A 14,061-nucleotide genomic window follows, 5' to 3' on the forward strand; every position below is an offset into this window, starting at 1 on the left:
CATAAATGAACAATAATAAAGAACAAGGACAAACTGCTTACATTCAAAAATGGGGAGATGATATATGTGTCCTTTCTGAACCTTATCAGCATGAGGGCTTGGAGAGGAAGTCTAACTCACAAAGCTTGTGTTGTTATTCTATCTTGTTCATAAGAAAAGAAGGGAGAGAGAAAGCAAGAGATATATACTGAGGGGAGGGAGAAGGGAAGAGGAATTTAGGGGTAAATTATCTCATGTAATCAAGCAGACATCCATGCCAATAAGGAGAAGGGTGTGGGAAGGAGCAGCTGAAGAGATGAACCTTTTTCTAATCTGAACTGGTCAAAAGAAGGAAAACAGATTCAGAGAGAAACATCCTGGGCTGAGAAATATATTTCAACAGGGAAAAAGGAAATAGGAAGAGGAATTAGAAGGTGGATAAGTGATGGGGAGGAATCAATACTAAACAAAATTAACTACATACAAAAACAGCTCTTTTTGAGATATCAAGGAATGGGGTGTCCATAATTGGGGGATGGTGAAACAAGTTATATACAAATGCTATGGAATGCTATTGTCAGAAAACATTAAGTCCCTACTCTGGGCCGAGCACTGTTCTAAGCACTGGGGATACAAAAAGAGAAAAAAGCCAGCCCCCCTAATGGGGGACACAACTGGCAAACATGTAGGGACAAGATAAATAGGAAATAAGAAAGTTAAGGGCACTAGAATTAAGAAGATGGGATTTACTTGGGACTTAAAAAAGAAGTCAAAATTTTCAGAGGATGAGATTGAAACTATTACCACTCATATGAAAGAGTGTTCCAAATCATTATTGATCAGAGAAATGCAAATTAAGACAACTCTGAGATACCACTACACACCTGTCAGATTGGCTAAGATGACAGGAAAAAATAATGATGAATGTTGGAGGGGATGCGGGAAAACTGGGACACTAATGCATTGTTGGTGGAGTTGTGAACGAATCCAACCATTCTGGAGAGCAATCTGGAATTATGCCCAAAAAGTTATCAAACTGTGCATACCCTTTGATCCAGCAGTGTTTTTATTGGGCTTATATCCCAAAGAAATACTAAAGAAGGGAAAGGGACCTGTATGTGCCAAAATGTTTGTAGCAGCCCTGTTTGTAGTGGCTAAAAACTGGAAAATGAATGGATGCCCATCAATTGGAGAATGGCTGGGTAAATTGTGGTATATGAATGTTATGGAATATTATTGTTCTGTAAGAAATGACCAGCAGGATGAATACAGAGAGGACTGGCGAGACTTACATGAACTGATGCTAAGTGAAATGAGCAGAACCAGGAGATCATTATACACTTCGACAACGATATTGTATGAGGACATATTTTGATGGAAGTGGATTTCTTTGACAAAGAGACCTGAGTTTCAATTGATAAATGACGGACAAAAGCAGCTACACCCAAAGAAAGAACACTGGGAAACGAATGTGAACTATCTGCATTTTTGTTTTTCTTCCCGGGTTATTTATACCTTCTGAATCCAATTCTCCCTACGCAACAAGAGAACTGTTCGGTTCTGCAAACATATATTGTATCTAGGATATACTGCAACATATCCAACATATAAAGGACTGCTTGCCATCTAGGGGAGGGGGTGGAGAGAGGGAGGGAAAAAATCGGAACAGAAACGAGTGTCAATATAATGTAATTATTAAATAAAAAATTAAAAAAAAAAAAGAAGTCAAGATAATAAATAGAAAGAGATAAAGAAGGGAGCATTCCAGACATGGGGTACAGCCAGAGAAAAAATGCTCGAGCCAAAACATGGATTGTCTTGTTTGTGGAACAGCAAGAAGCTCAGAATGGGAAAAGTCAAAAGGGACTAGGTCATGAAGGGCTTTGAAGGTCAAAGATCTTAGATTTATCTTAGAGATAAATAAGGGGCTGTTGGATTGAGTAGGGACTGGGGGGGACGAGATTGGGCGTGCACAGAAGGATGAATGGAAGGTGGGCCCCACTGAGGAGAGACTTGAGGCTGTCAGGTTCTCCCCTCTCTCCCAAATAGGCTATAACAGTCTGGGGCTTGCAACAGCGTGAAGGAAATTTCAGAGGAAAGAAAGGAGCATATTTGAGAAAAAACTGACAGGATTTGACAACAAATTAGATATGGGAGTTAGAAAATACAAAAAGCAGTGAAAGATGACGCCTAGTTTTGCCAGCCTAGTGCCTGGGAGAATGGTATTGCCCTCTTCATTAACACAGAAGTTTGTAGGGTAGGAATGTTTAGGGGGAAAGATGAATTCTATTTTGGGCATTTTTAGCTTAAGATGCTATTCAATGTCCAGTTGTGGTGAATTATTATCAGCAAAAAACACAATTCTAAAGGACTAATAAATGAATATGCTACCCAACTTCTGACAGAGCTTTATCAACTTAGAATTCAGAATGATTTTTTTTATGTGGCGAATGGAGAAATTTGATTTATTATACATGTTTGTAATAGTCTTTGTTTTTTATGTTTTCAACTGGGGAAGAAGGGACAATGAGGTGAATTTTGGCTGATTAAAAAAAAGTTTTTTAAGAGAAAATATATTGCAAACAGTCAGAAAAAAAGAATTTAAGTAATGTGAACCAGCTACCATTATAAAGGAAAAGAAAACTTAGAATACAGTGTCCCAGAAGACAAATGATATGACTTTACCACAAAGAATAACTTATTTCGTAAAACTGAGAATAATCTTATTAGGGGGAAAGGGAAAGTGGTTTAATGGGCCTTTAATGAAATAGATAATCTTCAAGCATTCTTGATTAAAAAAAAAAAAAGATCAGAATTGTAGAAACTTTGAAATGCAAACACAAGATTGAAGCGAAACAGAGAAATATTAAACAAAGTAAACATGAATGAAAAGTCATAAGGATCTAACAAACACAAGGATAAACATTCTAATATGAGGAAATGATAGGTGTCCCTTTTGAAATCTATTATCATTTAGAATTATAGAAGGAGTTTAATTAGATAAAAGATTAGTGATAATTTTGAATGGGGAGAAAAAAGGGAGAGAAAGACTAGGAGAAATGATCACATATCACCAGGGTGTACAAGTAAATTTATAAACAAAAAAGGAGAAAGGAGTGAGGGAAGTAGCTGATACTTGAACCATACTTATCTAAACTGGTCAAAGCAAGCAGCTGGCCACAGGAATGTTTCACTTACTAGGGAAATAAGAGGGGAAATTGAGAAGGGAGAAAGAGGACAGAGATTAGAGAGAGGGAAAGCTAAGGGAGGGATTAATGCTAAGCAAAACAAACTTCAGGATGTACAAAAATATTTACAGCTTTTTTTGTAATAGCAAAGAATTAGAATTAGAAACTGAGTGTGCTTGCCCTCTAATGATTGAGCACATTATAATATTAGTGTGATAGAATACTATTGTGCTATTAAAAAAATAAATTTCCAGAGAAACTTAGACTTGTAGGAACTGATGAGGAGTGATGTGAATCAGATCAATTTATAAAGAGAAGGCAATACTATAAAGTCAAACAACTTTGAAAGACTTACTAAGGAAATTTGGCCAGCCACTATCCAGAATATTAATTCTACCACTTCCTGGGGAAAAGTAAAAGAGTACAAAATGGGACTTTTTTTTTTTTTTTTGGCATGGCAAAGGCAAAAATGTGTTTTGCTTGATTATTCATGTTTGTAACTGAAGTTGTTTTCCTTTCTCAATGAAAGGAGAAGGGTGTGGTTTTTCTTTTTAATAAAATTTAACTTAAAAAAATATTAGCTTAAAAAATGCTGGAAAACAACTCAAAAAGATAATTTAAGAATCACTGCATTCTCTGAAAAAAGCCTGGACACTACATTTCAAAAAGTTAAAAATGAAAATTTCCCAGATCTAGGAGGAATAAAGGACACAGTGAGAGTGAAATAATTCACTATCAGCTCCATGAAAAGTACCCCAAAAAAGAAAAGTCCCAGGAATGTAAAAATCCAGAGCTCTCATCAAATGAATGAATGAATAGATGAATAAAAATATAAGAAAGATCCTGCTAATATCCAGAATGGAATTCAAATAGCAAGTATCTGCCATCAAGATCTCACAAGATTCTAATATACCAGAGAAAATATCTGGGAACACAGTATTCCAAAAGTAGAAAGAATTGGCTTTGAAGTCAAATTGAATAAGTATTTACTATATTCTAGGGACTATGTCACCAAGAATAACTTCCTTGCAAAAGCTAAGTATAATTCCCAGAGAGGAAAAGATGAACTTTTAATGAAATAGAGCACTTTAAAGCATTCTGAGAAAAACACCAGAGCTGAGTTAAGAACTTGGAACAACAAACACAAGAGTCAAAAGAAATTAATAAAGGCAAATTTATTTGAGTGTAATAACATAGTATTCACAGACTAATGGGGGGAAAGAAATTCCTTTTAGAATATCAATGTCTTCAGTTACACTTAAAAAAAAAAAAAAAAAAAAAAAAGACCTGGTGGGGGGAAATGGTTCTGTTTGGGGAATTTAAAGAGAAAAAAAGAAAAGAGAAGGAAAGGGAAGAATACATTAGAGTGGAATGGAAAAAGAAAAGAGGGGGTAGAATGTCCCATTTTTTATGAGGTGAATAGGAAGAAGTATCAAATGAAGCTCATTTTTATCTGATAGATAAAGGACAAATCAATACATAACAGTTTGGTGTAGAAATGCACCAAATTCAACAGAATAATAAATGGGGAAGAGGGTTGTTAAATATGGGGGAAAAGGAATAAAATTATTGAATCATAATAAATGAATGTAATGGAATATTAGTGTGTTAAAACAGATGAGGAAAGAAACTATTTTAGAGAATCATGGGTAATATGAACTGATACAGAGTGACATGAATACATCCAAGATTACAAATTATAGAGCAACATTTTCAAAACAATCTTGAAAGACTTAACAGTTTTGATTAGTACAATGACATATCACTCAAGCATGATATTCATCTCCTGACAGAGAATTGATGGACGTAGAGTACAGAAACCCATACATGTTTTGGGTGTGTCCATTTTGTGAATTTATTTTGACTGGCTATGCTAATGTGCTAAGAGATTTTTCTTTTTTGGGGGGAGGAGGGACAAGGTTAGGGAGAAGAGAGTAATAATAACTCAAATAGAAAGGGGCATTGGAAAAAATGTTTAATGAAGAGAACAAAGAAGTTCAAAGGGAAACAGACAAGCAGGACAGTTTTGAAAGTAATGTATGGAAATTATATACTTTCAGAAAAGAAATGGCATGAAAGAGAAATTCATTATTCTTCTATAAGTCTTCTATGCTCTACTCTCAGTATGTGAAAATTACATTTGGTGCTTATGTTGAGAAGTTTAAATTGAATTTGAAAAGTAATATAATGGAAGAATAAGGAGAAACTGATAAAAGTGATTGATTGGCTAAAGAAAGCTGGTCTAAAGCTGTCAATTGACCAATGCCAATTTTGAAAAGCCCCTATCAAATATTTAGGTCATATAATTTCTCAACAAAATATAAGCATCAGCCCAGAGAAGACAGATAGCTTTTGTTTGGTTTGGTTTTTTAGGAATCCACAAAAATAATCAACAGAACCAAGTAACTTCCACTTTTGCCAAAGTGTTGTCAGAGAATCATTTCTTAGTCTAATTATTTCTGGAGTTCCAATAAGGATCCATTTTGACCAAGTTACACAAAGATTTAGCCAGGACCAAAAAGTGAAAAACTAGGTTACCATCCACAAGGAGGCCTGAATGTTTCAATCCCACATTAAGAAGAGGCCTGATACTTTTTATACCAAACTTGCTGAAATTTGGTGAATGGCATTCTTTCCTTTACAAATAAAATAGAGAAAATACAAGTATTCAAATCCAATAATCTCAGTTAAGAAAGAGACTGAAGAAAGCCCTCTAAGTAGTTATGACTTCAGTTCCAAAAAACTGAAATAAGTACAAATTGTATGCCTAAGTACATCAACAATAACTGCAGCAAAATAATAGTTTTACTGAGAAATTTTCATGTAAAGGAAACAAAGAAGTTAGCTGATTGTAAAAAGCTAATTCATATCAAGTTGCTGGGAGACAACCTGTAAGCAAAATGATGAGAGAATGATGGGGTCCCCCTCTGTTTATGCACAGAGGAGAGAGAGTCTAATGATAGAAGAGAAGAAATGATGGACAATTAGCTAAACAGACTGTCAAGAGAAAATCCTGGTAGAAAGACTGAGCTAGAGAAAAGGTCTTACCTAGGACTGAAAGGGACTTTACTTCCAATGAAGGCATCAGCTAAGGGCCAAATCCAGAGAAAACATATTTTCTACTTAAAGAGAGACTCCTGGGGTACAGAAACAACCTATAGAGCTTAAACTGTCAATAGCCAAGAGAGCTACATGTAAAAAAAAAATTTCCCAACAACCAAAATTGAAAATTAAAGCAGCTCTGAAGTGATACTCTACACCCCTCAGACTAGAAAAGTAAAAAATATTGGAAAAAAAATTAGGAAAACAGATGCTACTGGTGGAACTATGAATTGTCCAGCCATTTCTTCACAATACCTCCCAAAAGAAACCATATGTAGAAAAATATTTATTCTTGTTCTTTTTATAGTGACAAAGAACTGGAAATTAAGCAGGTACCCAATAACTAGGAAATGGCCAAACAAATTATGGCTCATAAATATAACGGAATACTCTTGTGCCATAAGAAATTATTAAAGGCACAGTTTCAGAAAAAAACTGGAAAAATTTGCATGAATTGTTCCAGAATGAAGTGAGCAGAACCAGAATACTTTATATTTATTTATATATATTTATATATTTACTATATATATTTACCACTGTAAAGAAAACAAAAACGATAGACGTCTTAAGAACTCTCATCAGTGATTACCCAGGATTCCAGAGGAACTATGATGAGAAATGCACTGCATATGGCATGTTGATGTATATATTATTGCTAGTGTTCTGTACGTACTGTAACTACATCTGATTTATTGCATATTTTATATTTATGTACACTAATAATGTGTATATATTACTATATAAGTCAATCATCAGTATTGCTATTAGAGCTGTTTTTTGCTATTTATGATTATTTGCTTGCATGCTATGATATGCACAGACTATTGTACTGTTTATATTTCATTTACCTTACATATATTTTAGACATTTTGTCACTGAAGTAACGTGGCAGGTATTCTTGTGTTGTGCTGAATCTAATGCATGAAAATTAATGTGGAGTTGATATGTGATACTGAGATGGTCTGTTATGCTGATTTATTGTGCTGGCTACAATATACATTTACAGATGTCTGATACGCCCTATCTGCTTTTCCCAAAGACCACAACATTTTAGCTTTGGGGAGGAATGTAACTCTGGGTTGGTAAGACCCTAGATCAGAGAGTTTGGGGAGAACCTTACTCTAGTGATTGAGAATACTTGTGCTAAATTGTGCACAGGTACTCAGAAGAGCTCAATTGGTTTTAGAAATGCAACAGCTTTGAGGAAGGGATTTTTATTGGTTTCAGGAATCAAGCAGGAGAGGAAAGAAGTGAGAGCTAGAAATGGACAGAAAATAGGAACATGGGATCATGATTGTGATAGTTGAGACAAGGATGACTGATGCTTGTGATGGCTGGCAAGAGTAAAGGCTAATTCACAGCTCCTTCCTTCTCCCTCACCTCCACCTTCCTTAGAATTTAAATCACATATGTTTCTTCAGGATCATTCCTCTTCTCCCCCATACCCTAACCTTGGTGGGTATCAGAATATTTATCTTTGTTTTTATATTATTTGATATTTCTTTTTTTTACTTGATATTTCTAATAAGTTGTTCATACTCTCAGTGTTTTTACCTAAATCTACAAGATTTAATTTCAAGCTTCAGAGAAAAGACTATCCTATGGGAGAAGAGATTCTCTGAATTTTACTCCAGGGTGGGAGCAAAAATGATTAGAAAATGAATGTCTCCAATTCTGCTAATTTCTGAGGTTATTCCAGAGCTCATTTCAGAGGTTATTCTGTTGGTACAACTAGACCGCCTTTTAACTCTACTAGTGAAAATTAGAGACAAACCTATAGCAGAGAACAATGGGAGTCTGAATTTACCTGAAAGATACTCTGCATCAAACACCCCTAGGTAGAATTATAGATGTATAGTATTCTGTTGACTAAAATTTTATTTCTTTCATTTATATTCTTTATGGAAATCATCCACAAATTTCATTTTTGTTATCTTTGTTAGGTCTAAAATCCATACATTTCTCTTGTAAAAGATATTGGATAGCATTTTACCTTTCCTTACATTTATAAATAGGTTATAATAAAGGTAAGAATTAATCAACAGTTTGGAAAGTTTTTCAAAGTTGCATCCATTTGCCTTTCTCTAATCAATAGATTTCATGTATTTTTTCATATGATTATAGATAACTTTGATTTCTTTGTCTGAACACATGTTCATATTCTTTGACTATCAATTGGAGAATGATTTGTATTTGACTCAGTTCTCTATTTGAGAAATGGATGAGGTCTTTATCACAAGTACTTGTTGCAAAAAATTTCCTCCTGTTTTCATATATAAAACCATGAGGGTCAGTTTCTATGTAGTATTGTTCTAAATTTATGTTTAAGTATGGCATGGCCACTGGATGGATCCTGTCTCAGCCACTGCTGGGCTGGCTCCTTGTTCTTAAAGGCCGAAGCTGAACATGTAATGGACCCCATGTCTCCTAATGGCTTGGTCTGAGACTTTTAAGTTCAAAAAGTTGCAGTCACCTCAATCTCTCTTCCTGAGACACAGGAAAAATAAATGCAAATATGCATATTTCTAGGCCACATTTTTTTCTTGGATGGGGAGTGCATGAGATTTTTCCCAATTTTTTCTGAAGATTTCTCCTACTGAATTTAGTCACATAGGAAAGGAATAAGTTCTGAATGCCTAATGCATTCCGAATACACTCTAGTTCTGGCTCCACAGAAAAGGAGGCTCCTCATCACAACTGGTTCTCAGACCAGAGGCAATTTCATAATGCTTGCACAGGTTCTAAAATCTATGTAGGAATTGTATCTCAGTAGCTGATCATATGAAGTATGTTCTTCAGTTTTGAGCTTAATAGGCTGGCTCCCTGTTTGTTATACAAATATATTTGAAATATTATTTTCTATTTTTTTTAAGGTAAGATTTAACTTTCTTTAAAGTAAGTTTCTTCTTAATTCTTGTATTTGTTTGCTAATGTTGGATATTTCTATATTGAAAAAAAGAAAGCAAACTGGTCTTTTGACTTTTTTTACCCTCATGTGTTAACAAGAAATTCCTATAAAAACAAATGCCTTAAATCCTTTAATTCTTAAAATAGAGGTCAAACCGAAGTAGAGAACAGAGGAACTCCTTAGTTCCTTCATCGATCCCACCCATTTCCTGCCCTTTTCTTTCTGTGAGTCATTCCAGGACTACTCTTTCCTTTGCTGGATCCCAAACAAAGCCCAAGTACAGATTGAGGGTCACGCCAGGGATGCAGGAAGGAAAGGATTTCCGGGAGATGGACACTGGGGGCTAGTGGTGGGGGTCTCCACTACTAGCCTTCTTTAGAATCCTTCCTTCATACTGTCGCTCTTTATATACACTTGTTCCCAGAAGCATCTCACATTTCTCTGGAATATTTCTTGTTCCAAGAATTGAAATAAGAAACAAGTGAATAAGTTTTAACTAGTGTGTGGGTGTAGACAGGAGCTGTCTCCTCAAGAACTCATTGCTATCTCTCCATTTCAGGTTGGCTCAAGCAATAAGTTCTTCTCCGATGATTAATTGGGAGGTCAGCGGCAAACAAATTAGAGGCAGCCAGAAGAAAGTGTGGGGGAATGAGTACCACTCCTGCTTCCTTGCAAGCATGTGGGAGAACAGCAGGCCCAAGAATGTGCACATGATGGCTTAATAAAGTCAAGAACTACTGCAGTTTCCTTTTCCTGTTGCCTAAAAGTTTAGTTTGTTTCATATTCACAGGCCATGAATTCTGAGGGATAGAGTGATAACATGTGAATGGTAAATACAAGTCTATTTTTCAGCATCAAGAAGAAAAGCTAAAACCAGTTCCATAAACACTGCTTAATTCTGTTTGCTGCTTGACTGGATTAGTTTCCCAAGTTGAAGATGAAAAGTCTCAGCTACAGCACTATTCAATTTTCAATTAACTCATGAAGCTTTAAAAAAAAAAAAAAAAAAAAGGATAATTTGGAGCACTATTTTCTAACTACTTCCTCCCTTCCCACCCACCCCATCAAAAAATAAAAAAAAACCTCAATTCAGAGCGGACAGCTAAAAATATGGTAGTAAAGAAAAGCTGAAAACACAGGAATAGGAAGAGCTTAAAATATAGGAATATGGGTTTCAGGCTGGGGGCAGCTAAATGGTTCAGTAGATAAGCATGCTTAGTTAGAGTCAGGAAGATTTATCTTCCTGAGTTCCACTCTAGTCTCAGACATTTACTCAGATCTTGCATAAGTCACTTAGCCAGTTTGCCTCAGGTTCCTTATCTGTAAAATGAACTAAAGAAGGAAATGGCAAACCATCCCAGTATCTTTGCCAAAAAAAATCCCCCAAAGAGCCCATTAGGTCAGACATAGCTCAATAATAGAAAGACTCCAGATCAAGGATGGAAGATAGCTAGCCGATCCTAGGAAAAATGTATTCTCCTTGCAAACCTAATCAAAAAGGCTTTAAACTGAAAGTGAAGTGGGAAAAGGAGAGAGAGAAAAAAATCACCCATGTATAGCTATCAAACTTACTACAGAGAGCAGCTCAAATGCAAAGGAGAGTTGTACAAAAATTCAGAGGAAACAAAATCCAAGAAAGCAGCCAACAATTAAAGCAAGTATCTCAAATTTCCCTGCACAAATGAATTAAGTCTAGGTCATAAGCAAAGTGAGGTAGAGATTCTAAAGGAAAAAGGTGCAACTGACCTTACACTTATCGATGAGACTTGGTGGAATGAGATGCATACAGAGTAGCACTGTATGTAATAACATTTATTCATTTGAGTAAATCTAGGAATCAACCTAAGTACCATACTGGACACCAATTAGGTGAATAGCCTTATTAGCAGAAACATGAGATTATACTACAGAGCACTCAGGGAGAAAAAATAGGTGAATTTAGGAAACCAATCACAGAACTAGTTCAAAGGCATAATACAGTGGTAATGGGAGGATTACTTTACTTGGACATTTGTCAGGGCTCTGCCTTTCTCTTCTAAAAGGCAAAAGACTGATCATTTTTGAACTTAACAATAATTCAAGAGGGGGAGGAAATAACAAAGAGAAAATTCTGGATCTGACTGCCATCAACCAATGATGAGAAAAAAAGTTAACACGGAAATGGCGATTCCATTACTTTTAGAATGTGTATTAGACAAAAGGAATTTAACATGCAAAAGTAAATTTTTGGAGAGAGGTAAGAAAGGTAGGGCCTCTGAACTAAAATTCTTTTGAAGAAGCACAAGGAATCACAGATTGTGGGAGAGAAGAGAGATTTCAGTAACTAATCTAGAATAACTTTAACCCGAACAGAAATTTCCAAAACAACATACCTGGATCAGTGGCCATCATTGTTGCTAAAAGACCTCCCAAAAGGGGGTGATCCGTGACTTCTTGAAATAACCCATTCCACTTTGGGATAACTCTTGGTTATTAGGAAATTTTTCCTGACATCAATTGTATTGGCTTGTGCAAATTCCATTTGTGCTCCTGGTTTTGGCCTTTACAGCGAGAACAAATGTAGTCTATCGTTCACATATAGCTCTTTAAATACTCAGATACTGATATGTGCCGCCTTAGTTTTAATTGTCTCCAGGCTAAACATCCAACATTTCCTGAGCTATTTATCTAACCTGTAGGCTTTGGGTCTTGCCATTTATCAAGGTGCTGGAACCTTAGATTTTCTGGGAATTCCCTGCAGCCTTACATCTGAATTTTATATATTATCTCCCCCAGTTAGAACCTGAGGTTCTAGAGAAGAGTCTTAATTTTGATACACCTATTGCTTAGCACAGAGCTGGGAATGTAATAAGCATTTAATGATGGCTTTTTCATTCACAAATATCAAAAAAATGTTCATTGTCTTTCCACGTTCTGGTTAATCAATCAGTCCTCATATGATATGAACTCAATAGCTCAATAAGCTTTTATAAAACATCTATTATGTGCCAGATACTCTGCTAGACATTAGAAATTCATAAAGACAAAAAAAGAAAACTGCTATCCTTAACTTACATTCTCTCAGGGGATACAGCACAGACATACATTAAATATAATGAGTATGAACTGGTATGATGATCCTTTTCCTCCACCCTCAGCTACCTCATGATTTGTGGGATTTTGGGGTCATTTTCAATCAAGCTGTAAGTGTTTTGGCTCAGCAAAGAAATACTTGGCTCTTTGAGACGAAATAGAAAAATCAGAGCTCTCTCTCTCCATCCTTCTCCTCCACCTTCTACCCCCATGACAGATGTGGTGAGTAGACAGTCATTTTAAAGTGAAGAGAGAAAACCTCTCAATGTATGTTTGTGTTTTAGGCATTTATTTTGTAAGAAAGAAATAACTGTTACTGGGCTTATACCCCAAAAAGATATTAAAGAATCAAAAGGGACCTGTATGTGCCAAAATGTTTGTGGCAGCCCTATTTGTAGTGGCTAGAAGCTGGAAAATGAATGGATGCCCAGCAACTGGAGAATGACTGGGTAAATTGTGGTATATGAACGTTATGGAATATTATTGTTCTGTAAGGAATGACCAGCAGGATGAACACAGAGAGGACTGGCGAGACTTACATGACCTGATGCTAAGTGAAATGAGTAAAACCAGAGATCATTATATACCTCGACAACAATACTGTATGAGGGTGTATTCTGATGGAAGTGAATTTCTTTGACGAAGAGAAGATCTAATTCAGTTTCAATTGAGCAAGGATGGACAGAAGCAACTACACCCAAAGAAAGAACACTGGGAAATGAATATAAACTCCTTGCATTTTTGTTTTTCTTCCCGGGTTATTTATACCTTCTGAATCCAATTCTTCCTGTGCAACAAGAGAACTGTTCGGTTCTTCACACATATACTGTATCTAGGATATACTGTGACATATTTAACATGTATAAGAATACCTGCCATCTAAGGGAGAGGGAGGAAGGAGGGAAGGGAAAAGTTGGAATAGAAATGAGTGCAAAGAATAATGTAAGAAATTACCCAGACATGGGTTCTTCAATAAAAAGTTATAATTATGAAAAAAGGAAAGAAATAGCTGTTTTAGACCTCTCCTGCACAGTACCTTAAGTACTTTTCCATCCCCCTTTTTTAGACTCTACTCGGCGATGTGATTTAAGTTGTAAAGGCTCAAAGTTTGAGGGGAAAAAACCTCAACACTTCTCTTCAGAGGGCAGGATCCCTTAGAACTGAACATGGACAATGTGCGTCGTAAGTCAAGGACCACTTTTATTAGAAAAGTAAATGCCCCAACCTCCCTGAAATGGTCCTATATCATTATGTAACTATATACAAAATTAATACAATATAATTTGGGGCAGGGTACCAGAATTCCAGGACTTTCACAATTCTGGATGCTCTCTAATTTACCAATATCTTTCTTAAATTGTGGTACCCAGCAGCGCACATAGTACTCTAGGTGAGGTTTGATAAAGGGCAGAGCACAGAGAGATCATCATTGTTTCTGGAAGTTATTCCTCTCAAAGTAGCCCAAAATTAACTTACTTGACTTATTGATAACTCAATTTAAGCTTCTATCCCAAGATCTTTTCTAAGTCTCACAATGTCTCTTCTTCTAACTGTGAAGTTGATTTTTGTACTTAACAGAAAGACTTTACATTTATCTTTATTATTACCTCAATATTACCTTAAGTGCAGTTCCATGTTAGTCTGTTAATATCTTTTTGGATCCTTATTGTCATTCAGAATCACAGAATTTGGGTTTTGGGAAAATTTCAGATGCCATCTGGTCTGTATATCTCAAAGGAACCACCATTGCATGGTCCAAAAAAATGGTCATCCAACCTCTGCTGGTAGAACACTGAGAAGGGTTAGATATCC

This window comes from Antechinus flavipes, chromosome 1 (assembly GCF_016432865.1).
Source record: "Antechinus flavipes isolate AdamAnt ecotype Samford, QLD, Australia chromosome 1, AdamAnt_v2, whole genome shotgun sequence".
Lineage (NCBI taxonomy): Eukaryota > Metazoa > Chordata > Mammalia > Dasyuromorphia > Dasyuridae > Antechinus > Antechinus flavipes.